Raw genomic sequence first — 23,292 nt, forward strand, 5'->3', positions numbered from 1 at the left:
ATTCAATCTCAATTGGTAAACAGCCGACAGCAGCAGAACCGACGCGCAAGTGTTGCCAACATGTATTTTTTTTATTATTATTTATTTTCTTTGAATGTAGTTTCGATGTTTAGTATCGAACAATGCGCCTAAAAAAACCGGACAAAATTGACATTTTTATTAAAACGACGTGACGACCGGGAAATATGGGAAAAAAAAACGGTACTGTCCCGTTCAAAGCAGTACGTATGGTCAGACTAGTTATGCATAATCTTCACATTGATACATTACAAATCACGGCAGTTTTGTGAATTCAGTTCGATAATGCGGAGGGAGCGGACCACGAACTTTACTTTTTCACTGTCATTTTTCATCAGATTGAGTTGGTGTTAACTTCATAAGGTGTGGTGGCGTTGTTGCGGATTAGCAGTCAGCTATTATTGTTTTGTGCGAATCGTGGAGTCGTTCGTTACTTGGGAATGTTCATTCTTAATGTATGTAGGAATGCAGTATATAAGTGTTATGCAGTGCTTTATTTACATTGTTTGAGATATTAGAAAAGTATGTGTAATTAATGTTGTATAATCTTAATGTGGCATAAACGTATCAGCAGAAATTTGGCATTGTTTAGCACAACGTTAGTTGCAGAGCTTCGTGAATAGGAGGAAGAGGGGGGTATATGATCGAGACATATAAACTGGTCAGGGGTTGTCTTCAGGTAGACATGGAAGAGATTTTTCGTAGACGTGGAGAAGAAAGTAGAACAAGAGGCCATTGCTGGAGGCCGTATAAGGAGGGTGTGAGCAAAGGAGTGAGAAGCAGGTTCTTATGGAGGGTGGTTGGTGAGTGGAATGCATTGCCTGAGTGTGTTGTGGATGTGGACACATTGAATCAGTTCAAGACATGGTTGGATGAGCATTGTATGCAATAGTGAGTACCACCCACGATGAGTATCTAACCCCATGGAGGTCGGGTGTTGATAATAATAACAACTTGGCCAAAAAGTTTTAGGCATTAGTGAGACGTGGTTGACTGAGGATGACAAGTAATGTCTTTAGAGAGGACGGGGAGCGGTTTTGCCAATAATAGTAGAGAAATTAAAGCCATAAAGAGTAAAAGTACATCACGGGGAAAGGGATTTAGAGGGCAGTTGATTTGAAGCTATCTGATGGAAGATAAGAGACCAACAGGACTGAATATGTATTGGTTGCTGCTTTAATCCAGGGGGTATAAGGGAGAATGGATGATATGCACTGTCAAATTAGCATTATGACCACAGGTTGAGTAATTATGGGGACATAGATTGAGAGAAGGAATGGTCACAGGCAGGGACAGATGTGGAATTTATAGATGCTTAGAGATCATTACCTGAGGCAAAATGTAATGGAGGGGAAACAAGGTTTCGCTGCATCAGAGAACTTTATGAGAATCAATCTAGCTGTGCTGCCTCCACTTGGAGGCAGAAGATGTGTACTATATTGATGGAACTGAACTACAGGAAACTGATGATGCCTGGGACTTGGACAGCAGGTTGTTCAGAGGGCATATTGTGAAGATAACCAAAATAGCACATCAAATTACATGGATGTTGAACAACTCACTAACAGGCAGGGAACTAAGAGGCAGCTCAAACAATTGAACTGCTTTATTTATGATGTTAATTCCTTTGCCGATTTTATCACTGTAAACTTTTTTGTCGGACTCGAGCTTCCTGTTCTTCTTTTATTCTCTGTCTGTCATGTAACTTTTACTTCAATCTCTGTAAGTTCTTCATGTGAGAGGTTCTTCTGCAGTTTGCAACAGACAGTCTACTATTTCATTGTTACCCTCCAACTCTCAAGCTAGCAGCACACTATCTTGTTATCAATACCTTGTAAGGCTTTGTCTTTGTTGAATCCTGTTAATGAAGGAAAATATATTTTCATCAGCTTCTTCCAAACACCATTCATATGCTCTGCTATCATCTCATTATCTCATTCCATGCTGCATCTGCATGATATTATATTCTTTCCAAAAGTATGAAAGTTTTCTCACCCTCACTGGCAGGAAGTATTTCTGAAATAATGTCTTGAAGACAACAATATACACCCTGATCCATGGTTTGCAGAAGTGAGGTGGTATTCAGTGAACATGTTATAATTGGATGTCCATCCTAAGTTGCATATGCTGTAAGTTGAGAACTGATTTTATTTTTGTTTTATTTCATATTTTATATTATACTGACTTCCCATAAATTATGGGAAGTCAGTATAATATATATAAAAAAAAAAAAAAAAAAAAAGTAAATCTGATAATGCCCTTTCACTTCTCAAAGTAGAAGGCATTCCTTTCCATCATAGCTACATGGTGATCAGCATTCATTATTAAAAATTATGGAAACAACTACTGTGTTATAGTGAAACATCAGTTTAATATAGACCATAGTAATCACTCGACACTTCGACCTTCATATCAGGGTCATCATCTGGACTATCCACTTATTATTATTACCCCAAGACCTCATGGAGTCAAAGACTCATCTGGGAGGTCCTTTTATCACACACACACACACACACACACACATCTCATCATACCATGTCTTAAACACACTCAAACTCCATGCAGACACCACACTCTCAGGCAAGACATTCCAATCATTCACAACTCTGCACAAAAAAAACCTGCCTCTCACTCCCCTACTCACACCCTCTTTATACAGTTTCCAGGGATGACCTCTGGTTCTCCCCTGATCTCCCACTATTCTCTGTAGAATTTCTCCACCATTGATCTTATAACAACTCCTTACCAACTTGTAGGTCTCTATCATATCTCCCCTCTTCCTCCACTCCACCAGACTGCAAATTACATCTTCTCAATCTTTCCTCATGCTCAACATTCCAGAGGTCAGAAACTACCTTAGTCAGTCGCCTTTGGACCCTTTCCAACATCTCTTCATCATTCTGAAAATCCGGTGACCAAATCTGGGCACAATAGTCTATGTGTGGCCTAATCAAAGCCTTATACAACGGAACAAGAATATCCCGTCAGTGTCCTCCGCATCATTCCCAGAAGCCTTTGTGTTGTCTTCACAATTTTGGCGATGTGTCCCCTAAATTTTAGATCCTTATCCACTATCACCCCCGAGATCTCTTATTTCCTCTAGCTCCAACAATATATTCTCACCAAGCATAAATTCTGCATCCCATCTTTGTTTTCCAAATTTTAAAACCTTACATTTTGCAACATTGAACTCGCATCCCCATTTTCGTACCCAATCACTCAATTTATTCAAGTCTTCTTGCAAGGCCACAACATCTTCATTACTCTTTATGGTTCATCTCAACTTTGCATCATCTGCAAACAACTGAATCTGCATCCAAATCTTCGCCAATATCATTGATATAGAAGTTAAACAGTAAAGGCCCTAAAACAGATCCCTGAGGCACTATACTAGTGACTTTCCTTTTTCTGGATGTCACACCCCCCATACACAACTTGTTGTTACCTCTCAAATAGCCAGTCTCCAATCCATTGCACTAATCTAATATCCAACCCCATCTGCTCTAGTTTGAGTGTCAACTTATCATGAGGTACTCTATCAAAAGTCTTTGCGAAATCCAAGTATATTACTGCGTATTCTTCTTCTCTGTCCAAGGAAGCAGTCACTTTATTGTAATAAGTAAGTAGATTACTAAAACATGACCTCCCTTTAGCAAATCCATGCTGTCCATCAAAGATAATACCATTGTTGTCAACCCAACTCTGGATCCTAGTTCTCACAAACTTCTCCAGCAACTTAACCACAACACCTGACACACAGAGAGGCCTATAGTTTGATGCTTGAGTTCGATCACCTCCTTTATCAAGTGGCACAATCTTGCCCTCCTTTCACTCCTTAGGAACTTGACCAAGTGCAAGACTCATATTAAAATAATATGTCAAGGCAGGTGTCAACTCCCTGGCATATTCCTTCAGAATGCACGGTGATATATTATCAAGTCCCACAGCCTTATTTACGTCTAGTTTACTCAACTCCCCAAACACCTCTTGCTCACTTACAGTCAGTCTCTCCTCATCATCATCAACTGCTCTCAATCTCTCCATGAAGTTACATTCACAAGATTGAAAGATCTTTATGAACTGCTCATTAAGTATCTCCACCACACATTCTGCAACAGCTGCCTTTATACCATTTTCTCCAATCAATGTCATCCTTCCATAATCATTCTTTCTTTTGCTGGCTACATATCAAAAGAACTCCGTAGGATTCTTTTTGGCTTCATTAGCTAACTGCTGTTCATACCTCTCTTTAGCTACTCTCACCAACGAAGTCACCCTCCTTGCTTGTCTTTGTAGACCTCATGAAATTGGTTATTTCCACTTCTCTTATGCTGCCTCCTCAATGCCCCTTTTCTCTGTATCGCATGCTTAATCTCTTTATTCATCCATCTCGCACCTACCTTATTTAACCTTCTTACCCTTGGAATACATTTAGACATTGCATCTACTAGATAGTTTTTGAAAATCCCCCAAGCTGCATTGATTTACAGCTAACTCCTCATTCCACACTACACCAGCTAGCTGTCTCCTGAGCTCTTCATAATCCCCCCCCCCCCTTGTAGTTCCACATATACCCTTTTCTCACAGGGGTCCTCTCACTGCTGGAAACCACCCAGGTAATCGCCTCATGGTCACTCACCAATTGGTGGATTATTTGACACCTCATTTATAACTACATCCTCTGATGAGATGACCAAATCCAAGACCCTTAATTCTTGTCTGCCCTCTGTTACATACTGTCTGAGGTAGTTATTCCTCAAAAACTCAAGAAACTCATTTTCTTTACTTCCAGTTTCTATCTCATCATTACAGTCTGTATTGCCATAATTAAAATCACCCATAATGATCACATTTTTCTTATTTGCTTGTCTAATTTGACTATACATTTAACTATCACCACCATCCACATTACCTGGTCTATAACAACATCCCACCAAGTATTTGATTCCATTCACCTCTATCCCACGCCATACTGCCTCAAAACCACTGGCACTATGGGATACTAAGGCAAGTGATGGGAAGTTAGTCCACCTTTGCCACGAGTTGCACCAGTCCTGAAGATACTTCAGGCACAAATTTTGTTTGCTTACATTTGGATAAAGGATTAAACTAAATATATAATTTATAGTCTAACCAACGAAAAAAACTTTCCAACACTCTCCCAGAGGGTTTAAGGCCGGCTTGTCCAACCCGTGGCCCAACAAAAATCGTAAACTTACAAACTTTATGAGATTGCGACTTCAAATACCATTAATGATATAACAAATACAATTTTAACATGCTATTAATTTATAAGCGATGAATTTTTGAATTCAACACGTTCTTTAGCAATGAGAGATTCATAAAATCATTCTCAAATAATTGTATTTATTCAAAATTGCTGCCCATGCTAGTAGTTACTTCTTGACATAATAAATGGTGCGCTAGCGCTCTTGCTTCCTACTTTTACCATGCAGTAGATGTCTATCTATGTGCGCCATGTGTACGCTGGTGTGTCTTTCAATGTGCAGTTGTAAATAGTCGAGTTGACACCGAAGAAAGGTGCAGACGTTACATGTGTTTGTGGAGATTTGGTCAGTAATTATTTTAGTAGTAAAAATTTGGCAATTTGGTGATTATTAAACCTTGCTTTCTAATCTTCAATCTATTTTTTTTTAAATTCCATCATGGCTTCCACAGCGTCTCCAAAGAAAACCAAACCAAAAAAAAAAAAGGAAAAATTATAGAAGAAGGAAGATTGTTCAACGAAAAGTGGAGAGATGTCTACTTTTTTGTCGAGGCAAATACTAAGGCAATCTGCTTATTTTGTAGGGAATTTGTGCCAGTTTTCAAAGACTACAATTTGAAAAGGCATTAGATGAAAACACATGCTGCGAAACTTAGTGCATATCAAGGAATGTGTCATAAAGACAAAATAGTGGAACTGAAAAAAGTCTATCATCTCAATGAAGCTTTTTTTTTTTTTTTTAAAAAAAATAGCAACTGAAATGGATTCTATTGTAAAAGCTAGTTATGTGGTTGCAAACCTGATAGCAAAAAAATCAAAACCATATGCCGATTTGGAGTTTATTAAGCAATGCATGGAAAGCGTGGCAGATATAATTTGCCCTGATAAAAAAAAAAAAAAAAAGGTGATTTTTCTAAAATCAGTTTGTCTCACCAGACTATAGCCAGGTGAATTGATGAAATAGGAAAATCTATTGAAAAAGGTTTGGAGAGTTAGAGCTGCTAATCTTATATTTTATGCTTTGGTGATAGATGAAAGTACTGATGCTACTAATATAGCTCAGTTGGCAATTTTTATTAGAGGTATTGATGACAAATATAATATCACTGAAGAAATGGCTTCTTCAGTGCCATTAAATGACACAACTAAATCAAGAGATTTATATGAAGCAGTAAAAATTACATTAAAGCGATTTTCTTTGTCCATTGTGAACATATCCATATCTGGTATAGCTACTGATGTGCCCCAGCGATGATAGGTAAAAGAGATGGACTTGTAAAATTAATAGAAGATGATGCAATTGCCTCCCAAAATTTACGTATGATGAAATATCACTGCATAGTACACCAAGAAAATTTATGCACAAAAGCTTTAAAGATGGATAATGTCATGCAGATTGTCATCAAGGCTGTAAATTTCATAAGGGCCAAGGAATTGAATCATTGCCAATTCCAGGAATTCCTTAAATTTATGGATGCTGACTATGGGGACATCATTTACTTTTCGGATGTAAGATGGTTAAGTCGAGGTAAAATGTTGAAAAGATTTTATGATTTGCGAAATGAAATCAAGTCGTTTATGGAATCAAAAACAAAATTTGTGCCAGAACTTGATGATGAAAACTGGCTCACAGATTTGGCAATTTTGGTAGACTTACCGCTCATTTAAATGAATTAAACATGCGTCTTCAAGGTGAAACCAACTGATCAATACAATGTTTCAAGCTATAACAGCATTCGAAATGAAACTGAAACTATGGAAATCTCAAATTAAGGCAAACAATTTTATGCATTTCGACACATTGGCTAAACACGGTCCTGTGAACAACGAAAAATATGCAGCCTTGCTTTTCGATTTGATACAGGAATTTGAGAACAGGTTTCAAGATTTCCGGAAAAATCATCAAACTTTTGGTATATTTGTGAATCCGTTTTCAGTCATTACCTGCCAATTTTCAAATGGAATGCTTAGAGCTACAATATGACATTCAACTTAAAGAAAAATTTGATCATGTCTCTTTACTGGATTTCTATAAGATATATATTCCCAGAGAAAAATAACCTCGCTTCACAATCATGCCTTATTCATGTCATCGCTATTTGGAAGCACCTACATTTGTGAGCAGGATGAAGCACACGAAGAATAAAACTAGGACCAAAATATCTGATGAGCACTATGAGAACTCACTGAGAATTGCAGCTACTTCCATCGAAGCATTAGTGTCTTAAAAACAATGTCAAACATCTCACTAATTTCATGTTGCTGTATTGTCTTTTACTTTTATAATAAAAAATTCATGAATTAATGAAGTTTAAATTACTTAAATATGTTAACTATATATTCTACGTTTTTTGCTCATCAGCTATCGTCAGCATTAGTGTATTTTATGTGTGGCCCAAAACAACTCGTCTTGACACCCCTGGTTTAAGGTATCTTCTTCATATGCTATTTTCATAGTATCTGCCTTACATTTTCCTGTTTCTTTTTCTTCTTCTCTGTAATGTTTCCAACAGACAAAAGTTGCAAAGGGTCCAGCCTTGTCTCTGTTGCTTAAATCTGACATAATTTTCTGTTTCATGGTTTACTATGGATGGTTACGTGGTGAGATTCTTGCCTCTTCCATGGTGTCTAGCTACATCTGTTTTGTTTCAGAGTGTGCCTGAACTGTCACACAGCTTGCTGTCATACCTTCGTTACTATTGTCAATTTAAATTTTTATCATCTGTTAACTCTGCCACTACAGTCTTCAAGTGCAACAAGGAGACACTCTCCTTCACTACAGCATAAAATGCTGATACCCTCACTTATTTTTGCATGCCACCTGAGGCATGGTCCCAGGGTGTGGCTGCTGGTGCGCTCTGCTAGCTACTTATAGCCATTAGTGAGAGTTGCATGAGCAGTGGCGATCAGTTCCTCTCAGACATCAAAATTTTTGATGCGAGTACCAAGCAGGCAGAGGTGCTGAAAAAAAAAGGATTAATGTCAGGCAGAATCAGTACAAGTGTGAAAACTGGGAACCTTAGAAATAGAGAAAGTGGAGCAATTTAAATGTTTAGGAATGATTATTACAAACCAACCAAAATAAGATATTAGAAGTGGAATTGAATAAAGGGGGGGGTTGTTGTTAGGACTTTCATTCTCTCTCTCTCACGTGTTTGTCAAAAGATATCCACTGGAAGATTAAAGTCATCTCTCATATCATCTCATCCTCTTGATATCGGGTTGAGTCCACTAAGAAGAAAGCTTCTCCACTTATCGCAATCTCAGTTGATGTTTAATGATTGTGTCTATCATATTATCTTGGAAGTTTAAATCTATTCTGACTTGATCATTAGTCTTGTGTTGCATCCAGTGAGTGTTATTAATTTTTCTGAGACATTTCATTTCATATGCTTGAAGTTTCTTGATTGGTTGTTGAGTTAATCTCCAGGCTTCTGAAGCATAAGTAGCCATTGGGATAATAATTGTTTTATATAATTTTAATTTTAAACTTGTTGGGATATTTTTATTTTTCCATATTTTGTTTAGTTTATTCATGTTGGTCCAACCGTTTAGCCTGTGTTTTACTTTCCATATTGTTGAGGTTACTAGATATAAGACTTCCAAGATAAACATATTTATTAACTTGTTCCAGCAGGTGATTTTCAAGATTTATAGAAATATTTTCTTCTTCTCTACATATCTTCATTATTTTTGTTTTATGATGATTTATTTTCATACCATAAGTTTTACAAGAGTCATTTAAAATATTAATAGGTTTTTTTAGCTGTGGTTTAGAATCTGCTAAAATAATGATATCATCCGCATATTTTATGTAATTAATGTTGGTACCATTGATTTTTACACTTGGTTCATCAGCTATGATTTTACAGACTTCTTCTAGGAAGATGATAAAGAGTTAAGGTGAGAGAGAGAGGCATCCCTGCATTACACCTTTCTCGACCCTGAAATCCTCGGTTTTAATGTTGTTCATTTTAACAAAACTTTGGTGTCTCCATAATAATTTTTAACATACATCTTCAAGGCCCACCTTTCCTAATTGGGTTGTGGGGGCAGCAGCTGCAAGAGGAACTTCCAATGGTCACGATCCTCTGCCACCAAGCTCAGGTGTTCTGGTGGGATTCCCAAACGTGTCCACCCAAGGTTTTGGATATAATCTATCCGAATCCTTGGCCTTCCATGTGGTCCCCCGCCCTCTGGCTTGGCAAAGAGGGCCTGCTGAGGGAGCCTATCTTGTGGCATTCTGACCAGGTGCCCATACCAACGTAACTGTGATCTCTCAACACAGAGAAGCAGCAGTTGAGTATTGAGGGTTTCCTGAATTGCAGAGCTTCTGACTCTGTCGAGTCTTGTCAGCCCCACAACCTCTCGAAGGAACCTCATTTCAGCCACTTGGATTCGTGTCCTCATTCTTTCGGTCATTACCCAACTCTCATGACCATAAGTGTGGATGGGGACATAGACTGTATTGAAGACAGCCAGCTTTGTTTTCTGGCTTAACTCCCGCTTCAATACTACCGAATAGCCAAGCTCCTGCAATATTGAGCTTGCTAAGCCAATTCGAGTATCTAGCTCTACGTCCCATTTTCCATCATTCGTGAATATGGACCCAAGGTATTTAAACTTCTCTACCTGCCTCATTGAGACTCCACTTACATGTAGAGTGCACTGGGATGGTTGTCTTGAGACCACAAATGTTTCAGTTTTGGACTGATCTTCATTCCAGCGTCTACACAAACAGCTACAAACCTATCCAGGGTCCGCTGGAGGTCATAATTTCTAATAAATGTTAAAATATCAGAATCCATTTTTACGTTTTTTAGGATAGTGATCAATTTGTTTTTATTAACTGAATCAAAGGCCTGCTTAAAATCTATAAAACAGCAGTATATGTTTGTATGCAGGTTGTATTCCCAATATTTTTCTGCTATATTATTAATAGTGAAGATATGATCTATAGTGGATCTATGTGGCGTGAATCTTGCTTGGTTTTCCTCTGTGATTTTTTTCTGTAAACACCTGTGTTCTCTTTTGTATAATTCGAATGAATAGTTTATAACTATGACTTAAGAGTGTTATGGGTCTATAATTTTTACATATTCTTTTGTCTCCTTTTTTGTGAATTGGTATAATAATTCCTGTTTTCCAGTAAGTTGGAATTACTCCAGTATAAAGAATTTGATTAATTAAATTCATTAAGAGAATTTGATTAATTAAATTCATTAAATTAATAGCTTCCTTGCCACCATAGTTCTATAGATATTTCATCTTTACCCATAGCTTTTGAAAGTTTCATTTGGTTTATTGAATTTATAATTTCTGATGGAGTTATGGGTGGTGCCTTTTCATATATCATCTTTTCTGTTATACTTTCCTCCTTTTGAAATAATGTTTGATAGTAGTCCTTCCAAATTATTTTAATATTTTGTATTAACCCAGTTTCTAGGTTGTTTTTATCTTTCATTGTTAATTGTTTATCTTTATAGATCTTAGTTAATTCTTTGATAATTTTATTATCATTTCTTTTATTAGCTTCTTTGCACAGTTTTGCTTTTTCCTCCAACCAGTTATTTTTGGCAGATATGCACATTTTATCAGTTTAGTTTTTAAGATTCTTATAATGTTGTTTATTTTCTTCTGTATTTTTTATATTTAATATATGCTTTGCTGCTCTTTTTTCTTTTAAAGTATTTAGAATTTCAGGGGTTATCCATTCATGATTTGGTCTTGATGTTGTACCAAGTATGTTTCTTGCAGTACTTTTAACAATTTTTTTACCTTGATTCCATGTGTTTTTTATATTGTCATATGATAATCTTTTAAACTCATTTCCTATTAGTGTCTGTAGTTATCTTGCATAGATTTCTCTTTCAGTTTTGATAGGTCCACTTTGTTGACAGGAGCTCGTGACTTACGATACTTGAATTTTAGTTTAATTTTTGCTGGAAGCAGTTCATGGTCAGTGTCGAAGACTAAAGTACAAGTATATAAATTAAATTGATTATTTTTCCCATGGATGTGAAATGCTGATACAAGTTTATTAACCTACATCAAACTCAGAAGATCAAGTAAGTGAGAAATTCTACGAAGACCTAAATAAAACTGTGGGTCCAATAACAAGAAAGGATATTCGAATAGTTCTAGGAGACCTCAATTCCAAGGTGAGATTCAGTGCACATGATGATCACTTAAATAGTATCACTGGAAAATATGGACTGAGAATTAGAAACAAATAAGGAGAAAAACTATTTGAGTTCTGCATTGAAAGGAATTAACAATCGCTAACACTATGTACAAACAGCACAAGAGGAGACTATACGCATGGGTAGTGCCTGGGAATTGATGTAAGAATCAAATTGACTACATTTTAATTGAAAATGACAATTCAATCTTTCATCTTTCACCTGCCCACAAAGGTGTTTTGGCAATGGGAAAATTAAGGGATCTGCACTATGAATTGTTGGAACATTCACTACCCTATTTCTCAGATTTGGCTCCCTCTGACTTCTATCTCTTCCCAAAACTAAAACTCTTCCTCACTGGTCAGTGCTTTTCTTCAAATCAAGAGGTGATTGCAGCTGTAGAGGGGTATTTTGCAAATCTTACTGAGAATCACTACAGGAATGGGATAATGGCGCTGTAACATCACTGGAATAAATGTATTAGTCTTAAGGGAGATTATGTTGAAGAATAAAAATAATTTTGAAATTATAATTCGTTTTTTCGTTGTTAGGCCAAGAACTTTTCAGACTATCCTTGGACGTGTCTGCAAGGAGATCCATTTGCATTATGGGATACTAAGGCAAATGATGTGAAGTTATACCACCTTTACCACAAGTTGGTCAGGTTCAGACCACCCTTGGACATGTATGCAAGGAGATGTGCTTTGCATTATGGGATTATTATTATTATTATTATTATTATTATTATTTCGGGCGACTCCAGGAGTCCTTAGACTCATCGAGGGAGGCCCTAAACATCATGTCCACACAACTATGCGATTACATTCTCACAGTATCTATCATACCTTGCCTTGAACTCGTTAACCGTCATAGCACCCACAACAGACTCTGGCAGCTTATTCCACTCATTTACCACTCTAAAAGTAAAGAACCCAGCTCTAACACCCCTGCTAACCACACTCTCGCCCAGCTTCCATAGGTGTCCCCTAGTTCTCCCACCACCACCAGTCCTGTTCTCAAAAATATCCTCTGAATTAATCCTATAGAATCCCTTTAGCAATTTGAATGTCTCAATCATATCTCCCCTCCTCCGCCTATCAACTAGTTTCTGCAACCCACAAATCTTCAACCTGTTCTCATATGGTTCATTCCATAGACCTGTTATCATCCTAGTCACTCGCCTCTGGATCCTCTCCACCTCCTCTCCATCAAGAAGGAACCGAGGTGACCAAATCTGGGCACAGTAGTCGAGATGAGGTCTTATCAAGGCTCGGTACAGAGGTACAATAACTTGCTTGTCTCTGCTCGTCAAGGTATTTTTCAACAACCAAGTAAGTTGATGAGCTGATTTAGCTACTTTGCAACGTGCCCCCTAAACTTCATCTCCCTATCCACCAACACTCCCAAGTCCCTGGCCTCATCAATCTCCTGGAGTACAGTTCCACCAATGTGGTATACTGCTGCTAATCTTTTCACCCCAAAATGCATAACCTTACATTTTGTCACATTAAATTGACATCCATTCTCCTTAGCCCAGAACTCCAATCTATCTAAGTCATCCTGGAAGACTTTGACATCTTCTGCATTCACTATTGCATCATCTTTGCATCACATTTCACCCAACTTTGCATCATCAGCGAACAAATGAATTGTTCCACTTAGACCCTTCCCTATATCGTTAATGAACAGATTAAACAGCAGTGGTCCAAGAACAGAACCCTGCGGCACACCACTAGTCACAGGCCGTCTTTTGGACTCTACTCCTGAATAAACTACTCTTTGATATCTCTCCATCAACCAACCACCTATCCATCTCACCAACCCTATATCTATTCCTATATGTTGTAGTTTACGGATTAGTATTCCATGTGGTATCCTGTCAAACGCCTTTGCCAGGTCCAGCAGTATCACTGTAAACCCATTTCCCTTATCCAGTTCAGCCGTCACCTTGTTATAAAACTCGAGTAAGTTACTGAAGCATGATCTACCCTTCACAAAGCCATGCTGTCCCCCTGTACAGTATCTCATTTTCATCAATCCATTCCTGTATTTTTCCCTTGACTACTTTCTCCAAGACCTTGACAACGACTCCTGATATGCTGATCGGTCGGTAATTTGCAACCGTAGTCTTGGATCCTCCTTTATGCAGTGAAACTATTTTCCCCTCTTTCCACACCTTCGGGACTAAACCAGACCTGAGACTCAGATTAAACAACATGGTCAAGGGCACTGATAATTCCTTAGCCGCTTCACGCAAGACCCGTGCCGGTATACTGTGATACTAAGTGATGCCGGTATACCGGATACTAAGGCAAGTGATGTGAAGTCATACCACCTTTACCACGAGTTATCCCAATCCTGAAAATACTTCAGGGACAAACTTTGTTTGCTTACAATTTGATAAAGGATTAAACCACGTATATAATTTCGGTATTTTTAATTTATAGTATAACCAAGTGGAAAAACTTTCAACAATCAAACCATCTAGTAACTGTCCTAGAGAACGTATATGAAGGAAATCAAGCAACAATAAGAATTCAAAACTCAATGTCCCTTGCATTCCAATTTGAAAAAGGATCAAGACAAGGATTCATACTCTTACCATTACTATTCAACCTTTACAGCAAAATTATAATGAAAAGATCTCTAGAAAAGTGGGATGGAGGCATTATAATAGGTGGCCAAACAATCACTAACCTACAATATGCAGATGATACAGTGATAATAGCCACAAACAAACAAGAATTAAAATCCTTCCTAAATCAATTAAAATGGTGAAGCTTAAGCCATGGTTTACAAATAAATCAAGATAAAACCAAAATAATGATTTCAAACAATGCAGAAGTGATAGATAAGGAATTGAAATTGTTGACAATTTCAATTACTTCGGAGTAATAATAATAATAAAAAAAGATGGATGTAAAAAAGAAATAAGAAGAATAGTACTAAGATAAGAATGTGATGACCGATTTAACTAAGATCTGGAAACACAGGTATGTTTCCAAAAAGAACAAAATTAAGCTTGTAGAAACCTTAGTTTTTTTCAATCTTTTTCTATGCTTCTGACTCTTGGACAGTGACAAAAGATGACAGAAGAAGAATTGAGATGTTTGAGCTCTGGTGCTGGAGGAGAATGTTTTCTTGGACAGAATAATGAACAAACAAAAGCATTCTAGAAGAACTGAATATCCATACACAAGACTGACAAACAATTGACAAAAGAATCATGCAATATTTTGGACATATATCCAGAAGGGAAGGCAACTGCCCAGAAAAAATAATTATCAATGGTACACCGTGTGGAAAAAGAAAAAGGGACCCCCCCCCAGCAGATAGATTGACGAAATATCAAGAATCACCGGACTTAAACTAGAACAAGCAATAAGAGAAGCACAGGAAAGAAAGAAATGGTGAAGCATCATCAGAAAGGGTCATGAGTCCTCAGACATGAGGAGATCCTAGAGAGAGAGAGAGAGGGATGTGAAATAGGTTGTTACCTGTGGATGTGAAATCTGGATATTTGTGGAGAGGGTGGAGGATTTGATATAGGCTTTCAAAGAAAAATATTTCACCTAATGAATGATAATGGTCTTTGGAGGATCAGGTACAACCATATATCAGATCTATAACAAAATCTACAATATCTAGCTTAATCAAGTTCAAAATGTTGCAGTAGGCAGGCCATGAATGGAAATTGACAGACACAATAGCAACATAATGTTGCACTCTCCAAACTGGAGAAATCAAGTGTTAGCTAGACATGGTTTCAGGCAATAAATCCAGGAGGACAAGGCTTGATTTGGGCTGTAGAGCTTGATGATGTCACTGATAGCTAAGTGACTAATTCAAGCGATATAGTGGAGTTTTTTAATGAGCTCATTATCACTTTATATCATATTGGTGTACATGATGCCGTTCAACATGTAGAAGGGCAGTAAGTGTTAGAAGAATTAGAGGAACAGAGGTGTATGGGGTGTTGATTGGGTTACATGCAAATAAGGCTATGAATGGATCACATACTGTCACACATTTTTAAGGAATGTGCAATAATGTTTCCCTTGACTTGATAATTTAATGAAGGTCCTGCAGTGGGTAAGGTTCCTAAGAAGTAGAAAGAAAGCAAAATAGCACCACTCCAGCATGGCTCTAAGATAAGTTTCCAGTTATACTCATGTCTGTATATTTGCAGTCGTAGTCAAGGTTTTGAAGAGATTGGTTGCGAATATAATACAGGATTGGGTGTCAGTGGACATTAGGATTCTTTATAAAGGTTAGCATGGGTTTGTAAAAGGTAGATCTTGCCTTTTATGAATTGGAATCCTGTCTAAGATGTGAAGAACCTTGAACAGAGCTTTTCAAGTGAAAGTGATAACTCAGTATGGATTTTCCTCCTAGAAACTATGTTTTTAATCCCACAAAGCAGGCAAACCAGTCAGAAGAACATGGAGTTTATAGGCATAATAGATTCACTGGCCTCAATCTTTGTTGCTTGGCCATAAAACACAAACAATGAAACAAACAAAAGCATTTTATGATGAATGTATTGGATAAGAGAGATTCATATTTCATATACAGTGATATTCTTGGACCTTACAAGCATTTGTACCAGTGTGCAAGGTAGTGCATGGGAATGGAAAATACATTGGTTAGATTGGCTCTCTGTGCAATATCAGCAAGTGTATGATTGAACATTGTCTCAATAAATGAAGGTAACCAGTGGTGTTCCCCATGGATCTCTTCTTGAGCCTCTGCTGTTTAATTTATTTGTAATGTATTTGTTAGTAATATTCAGTTGTTTGCTGATGATGCGGAGTTGATGAGAATCGAAATATTATTTTGTGACACCTCTGAGGAGTCCAACAAAGACTCATCGAGGGAGGGCACCTATTCTACACCAACGCTATCTACTACCCACCACCACTTCTAACTAATTCAACACTCCTAGATGTTGAATTTCATTCATTTCCTGAAGCACAGTTCTATCAATACAGTACAAAGTATTATTTCTCTGCACTGCAAAGTACAACACCTTGCAGTTATTCAAACTACCACCTCACTAATTTGTCTAAGCTAAGAGTAATGAAATCTTCCTGAATGGAATTAAACTCTTAGCTTAGACAAATGAGTGAGGTGGTAGTTTGAATAACTGCAAGGTGTTGCACTTTGTGGTGCAGAGAAATAATACTTTGTACTGTATTGATAGAACTGTGCTTCAGGAAATGAATGAAATTCAGTATCTAGGAGTGATGGTTGACACTTGACTGAAGCTTATGATTTGTTTCTGTTACTTCTATGATAAGGAGTACATTGATATACACATTGATACTTTATACACACTGTATAAAGCATTGGTCAGACTATTGGGCTCAGATTTGGTCACCTAGTTTTCATTGTGATGAGGAAACATTGGTGAGGGTCCAGAGATGAGTGACCACGATAATATCGAGACTTTGGAATGTTGGTTGTGGAGAGAGGTTACAGGAATGTAAATTGCAGAACTTGGTGGATAGGTGGAAAAGAGGCGATATGCTAGAGGCATTTAAAAGTTAGAGATTTTATTGGATTTATGCAAAGTGCATTATAAAAAGTATAGAATGTGAGAGGAGAAGAAGAGGTTATCTGTGGAAGTTGTGTAAAGGTGTTGTGAAGAGTAGATCAAAATTTTACATGGAGATTTGTTGGTGGTGATTGGAGCATATTCCCAGAATGCCGGAAGTATGAAATGTGATAAATGCCGATTTGTATTCTTCTCTATGTAAATGATTATTTGAGAACCAAAGTGGCATTGTAAAAAGTAGTTAAATTTTTAAGTGATTATTTAAATCTTGTTGGTTGTTCCATTTGTAGAAAGTTTAGTGTTTTGTTTATATATTAATTTCTTGTTATCAGTTACAACAATTGTAAAATTTAGCTGCAAGTAGTATCAGATTTTTGTACTGAAATCTAAGCACACAAGTAAGATCCTAGATAATATACGTATTCTGCTCTGATAATTCTCCCATTCTTAAAGAATCTTAACTTCAATAATAAAGTAAATTGGTTCTTCATGCGTGTATTTACAAAAAAAAATAAATAAAACTTTAATAATACCAAAATACATTAAAAGAAATTTACAGTATTCTAAACTTAACCACAACTTAAAATCTAAAAAAAAAAATAATAATAATAAATCGCATCCTATTTGGGCCCAAAATATGCTAACTAAAAAGTTTTTCTTCTTGTAGATAGACTTACACATTGGTTATACATAGCTTTTAATTTTTCAGTAAATGACAATGTGTACTAGAATATTAATTAAATACTTTAATCAATACCTTCCTATATTTCGGCAATGTTACATTGCCATCTTCAGGATCACAAAACAATGATGTGTATCAGATATAGGTAGTGTCAGAAAGAGCTCCAAAAAGATAAGTGCTATTTTGAATAATAATTGGTAATGTTTCATGAATTTTAAGATTTTATTATTTATTTTTGCTAACGAAGTTTATTTGCATGATTTTTGGTGTGAAGTAAGCGAGATTTATTAGTCTAAATTGCCTTTCTAAGTATAACATAATGGCGGTCATGAGGTCAACCACGTGGATCGATCAGTGCTATTAGGCAAGCGCCACAAAAGTCAAGTGGCATTGTGACATAGACTTTTTGAAACTGATTCGTAGTCATGAGTGCAATATGTTTGCATATTGCACTCATGACTACGAATCAGTTTCAAAAGAAATGAGAGAAAGTATAGATTTGTCAGAAGTGTGATATATTGTTGGACTATGATGCAAGGAATGCAAAACCGACTGAAAAGATAGATGTGTACATGAAAAACGGAAATTAAATGAAAGCTAGAGAAACTGAGGGAGTGAAAGAATGCAAGGATGTAGAAGCGCAGGTTATGGAAAAAGTTATAAAAGTTACGAAAAACAGAAATGAAATGAAAGGTAGAGAAACTGAGGGAATGAAAGAATGCAAGGAATGTAGAAGCGAAAGTTAGTGATAAGGAAGTAAAAGAAAGTATGAATGAGGAAATGGATGTAAGGTGCGGCAGAATAAGAGGTAGCAAGATTGCAGGAGTGACAGAGAGTGAAGTTGTTGGAATGTAAGATTTAATGAAACTGTTATTGGAAAGGAAAAATGAAATGAGAAACATGTGGAGTGATGTTAGACATCTAGTGGAAACTAAGGAAAGTGTGCAAGAGAACAGAATGAAAGAAAAAAGAGTAAAAGGTGATGAGTGATATTCCAGGATAGCAGTATATGAAGGCTCCATAATTAGAGGGCTAGTTACTGAGAGTCCATAAAGTCTGCTATTCAGGTGGGAGAATGAGTAGGATAATTATTAATTAATTAATGAGTAGGTGTTGGACATGAGGAAGAAATGAGCAAGAGAGTTAGTTGTGATTGTAGGGACAAATGATCTAAATGGACATAAGAAGGATGTGAGGACGAATATCAGAAGACTAATGAGAAGAGTGAAAGATAACAGTGTAGTAGGAAAGGTTGTCAGTGTGTGTGTGTGTGTTGCCAAAGTATGACGATTATGAGTTGCAAAGTAGAGCCAAAATCACGAATGGTATGCTATTGGAGCTGTGTGATGAGAAGAGAGTGAAGTCTGTGGATGTATGGCATATGTTTGAGGGAAGAATGAAATTATACAGGTGATGGGTTGCATTTAAATGCTTTGGAGTGAGTACTGGAGAATGTGTTGCTGGATGAAAGTACAGTGTGTAATGCATGCAAGAGATCAGAAGAAAGAGGTGAGATGAAAAGAGAACAGGAATGCAAAAGAAACAGGGAAACTGGGGGAGGAGCTCGGGTGGGCAGGGAGACATAGGATAAGGAGATTGGTTGCTGAAAGTGGCATTGAATGAATATGAAGATGGAGTATATTGCGATATGGGTGGGGAAGTTGAGACTGAGCAGATATACTTGAGTGGTTGAAATGTTCTTGGTCTAACAATGAAAAAACAAATTTATAATTTCAAAGTTATTTTTATTTTTCAACATAATCTCCCTTAAGACTAATGCATTTATTCCAGCGATGCTCCAGCGCCATTATCCAATCCCTGTAGTGGCTCTCAGTAAGATCTGCAAAATATCGCTCTACAGCTGCAATCACCTCTTGATTTGAAGAAACACACTGACCAGCGAGGAAGAGTTTTAGTTTTGGAAAGAGATAGAGGTCAGAGGAAGCCAAATCTGGGGAATAGGGTGGATGTTCCAACAATTCATGGTGGAGATCCGTTAATTTTCCCATTGCCATAGCACCTTTGTGGGCAGGTGCATTGTCCTGATTAAAGATGATTTTTTTGTTCTGCAAACCGGGTCTTTTCTCATGAATTTTTTCGTCTAGTCTGGTTAAAAGATCGGAATAATATTCCCTGGTTATTGTTTTACCCTTTTCAAGATAATTAATAACCAAAATGCCTTTAGCATCCCAAAACACTGATGCTATGACCTTGTCTTCTTTGGCGCTGAACAACTAACTTCTGTCCATTGTTTTGACTGCTGTTTAGATTCTGGTATATACTGGTGAATCCAAGTCTTATCCATAGTAATAAATCGACACACAAAATCAGTTTTATTCTTGTTAAAATGCTCCAAGCACTGTTCAGAGATTTTCATGTGAGTACATTTTTGATCTGTTCAACACCCATCTTGTGTACAGCTTTTTGCATGAAGAATTGCAAATTTTTCATTTGCAATTCTTCATGCAAAATGTATCCTACACATTCTTTTGAAATGCCTATAGTCTCAGCAATTTCATGCACTTTGACTCTCCATTCATCCAATATCATATCGTGCACTTGATCAATGATTTCTCATGTTGTTACACTTTTTGGATGTCCTTCATATGGATCATCTTCAAGGCTGGTATGGCCATGTTTAAACTCGGCAGCTCATTGATTAATTCAAAAACGAAGGAGAAGAGTGCCCGTAAACGTTTATGAACTTCGAATGAATTTCTTTTGGCATTAAGTCTTCTATTACAAAGAATTTTATAACCACATGATACTCAATTATATCCATTTCAAGGGATACAGACAACACCTTGGCTTCTGACAGCTGTATTAAAAAACTACTTGATAGAATGACTTGCAATTTCATGTGGATGCTTATGACAGATGTACCAACTTCAAAAAAAGAAATCTTTTCGATAGTGTTGCCATTTATGGTTGAGGCCAAGAACTTTTCAGCCACCAATGTAAGTGGTGATAAAGGTGATTGGGCAGGTGTATTGGGGAAATCGCAACCAATACATGGCTTGGATAGGACTGCCTATAGACCTAAAAATGAACTGCTGTGTTTGTTTGCAAATGTCAGAAGTATCAGAAATAAGGGGGATGAATTGGTTTCAGTGATTTAGTTTGTTCACCCAAAAATCATTAGTATAAGTGAAACATGGTTGAATGAAGGTGATATTGTAACTATTGTAACGGGAATAGAAATAGAAGGATACAGTATTTTTTGCGAGGATAGAAAGGGCAAGAAGGGCGGAGGGGGGGAAATTAAGTCCACATATGGTAGACATGAAAGAGGGAAATAGTGGTAATGGTTATTAGGCAGTTAGGTAATGTGGATGTTGAGAGGAAGACATATTTAGTTTGATGTTGTTATAGGCCTGGGAATGTGGAGGGTAGTGATAAAGAAATGTTTAAACAACTTGGATTTGTGAACCAAATGAAGGTAATTAATGTGGGTGATTTTAATTATAACAAGTATAGATTGGAATGAAGAGATAGCATTTGGGAATAAGGAAAATGAATTTCTTGAGATAACTATCTCAGGCAGCACGTTTGGAGGGCACACTAGGTTTAAGAGTTCTAGATCTGATAATTTCATCAGAGGATGTGATTGTGAGAGAAGTTTCACACTTTCCTGCAGTTGGTGAAAGTGATCATGAAGTAATCACCTGTGTTGTGGCTAGTGATATGCAGACTTTTGTGAGGAAAGGATACATATATGGAATTATAAGGCTGGTGATTATGACAAGCTTAGGAGAGAGACAGCTTGGAACTATAGCATGGAACGAGGAGTTGAACATGTTGAATTGGATTTAAACGGTATTGATGCAAACGCAGATTGATAAGAAAATAATTATTTATTAACTTAAAAGCAAATATTTCGCTGATGTTATATCCAGCATCTTCAGAGCACGCAAAGTTTGCTACAAGTGTGAGACAACCACAATCCGGTGTAACAGTGGGGCTAGTCGATACAAAATTAATAACGGAAAAAACTCACGTACAAAGATTATTTAATAGCATAATTTTCGCCTGTGTGTCACAGGCATCTTCAGTACATTAAGCTCAAATTAAACAATAACTGACAATTCCAAAAAGCGCCACCAAAGTAGTTGGATTCACTAATTTTTGAATTATTTTTGAATAATTTTTGAATTTTGAAACAATAACTGACAATTCACATATTTTTGGAATATAGTCCAAAGTTTTGAAAAAAATATAGGAGTCCAAAGTAGTCTTTTAAAGTTTGAAAAAATGGTAGTCCAAGGTTGTGAAAAAAATAAAATAAAAATAAATAAATATTAATTTGGTCTTAGGATGACTGTCTCCCAAATCTTTGGTAGATTTATACAGCCACACTTGTTAAGATTTGAAGTATGTTTTAAGGCTTCTGTTGATTCCAAGAACAACCTCTCTGACTTGTAGAAGCTGCTGTACTGTGCTTTTGTTTTTTTTCCAATTGATCCTGTGTGCTGGGGTATCCAAAGCATGGTCTGCCAGACCCGACTTGCCATAGCGAAAGTGCCGGATATATTTTTTGAGTTCACTGAGGAGGGGGGATGTCCACAGTTCTTCCTGTCTGTCCATAGTAGGCTCGATGACAAGAACAGGGCACTTCATAGACTCCTGGAAGTGATAAAGGAGTGAATCTGTCCTTAGGTGAACAGATGAGAGTTGCCAATTTCACATAAGGTTTAAATATGGTGCGCAGTTAGTGTTTGTTAAGTACCCTAGATATCTTTTCAGATGTGCCTTTAATGTATGGGATGGTGATAGTTTTGTTGTAGTCTTCTGTGGTAGATGGTGGAGGGGATTTCTGGGTAGCATTTAGTATTTTATCTATTGTATGGGGATTATAGCCATTGCTTAGGAATGTGTGATGCAGGTGAGAAAGTTCAGCAGTGAGAGCAATGTCAGTGACATTGCTCTCACTGCTGTTTAAAAAGTCTTGCAATAGCACATGTTCCAAGGGAGTGGAAGGAGGGTAAAATTGTTCCACTGTATAATGGTGGTGATATGGCTGTGGCTACAAATTATAGGCCAATCTGCATATTTGGAGTTGTTGTGAAGGTAGTAGAGAGATTGATGAAAAGTAGGATGCAGAAATGAGTTGGTAACAGCAGTATTCTCTGTGGTTATCAGAATAGGTTTTTTAAGGGGAGATCATGTTTCACTAACTTACTTATATACAATAACAAGGTGACAAATACCTTGGATAGGGGAGATGCATATATGGTGATGTACTTGGATTTTGCAAAGGCTTTTGATAGACTGCCACATGCCAAGCTCTTATATAAATTGAAACAGATGGATTGGATAACAGACCTCTGAGTTGGATCAGTGACTGGCTGTTGGATAGATATCAGAAAGTTGTATATGGGGGTGCAGTGTCCTGAGAGAAAAAGTCGCTACCAGTGTGCTGCAGGTGTCAGTTTTGGGACCATTGTTGTTCAATTTATATATTGATGATTTTGGGATGGATTTAACTAGCAATATGCAGCTGTTTGCAGATGATGCAAAACTGGGCAGAGCAATGCAGAGTCACGCAGATGTTATGACCTTACAAGAGGACTTGAATAAACTGCATAAATCGGCAGGTAAGTGGAACTCTCAGTTCAGTGTGGCAGAG

The 23,292-nt window shown here is 37.1% G+C and overlaps 1 protein-coding gene across 4 annotated transcripts in view; it reads left to right on the top strand.

Annotated features, from left to right (window-relative positions):
- The first annotated feature begins 367 nt into the window (after nt 1-367).
- The window catches only part of LOC150108775 (PRELI domain-containing protein 1, mitochondrial-like), a 132,836-nt gene continuing 109,911 nt past the window's right edge, over nt 368-23,292 (top strand). For 2 of the 4 annotated variants that reach the window (XM_090410090.1, XM_090410116.1), the window contains exon 1: nt 444-473. The gene's annotated coding sequence lies outside the window, so the exon portion shown is untranslated. Of the gene's footprint in view, nt 474-23,292 lie in introns of all 4 variants that reach the window. The other 2 variants (XM_090410108.1, XM_090410098.1) reach the window with 2 other exon arrangements.

The sequence above is a fragment of the Typopeltis vanoorti genome, chromosome 2 (genome assembly GCF_054136105.1).
Source record: "Typopeltis vanoorti isolate ZY-2024b chromosome 2, IOZ_Tvanoo_1.0, whole genome shotgun sequence".
NCBI classification, from domain to species: domain Eukaryota; kingdom Metazoa; phylum Arthropoda; class Arachnida; order Uropygi; family Thelyphonidae; genus Typopeltis; species Typopeltis vanoorti.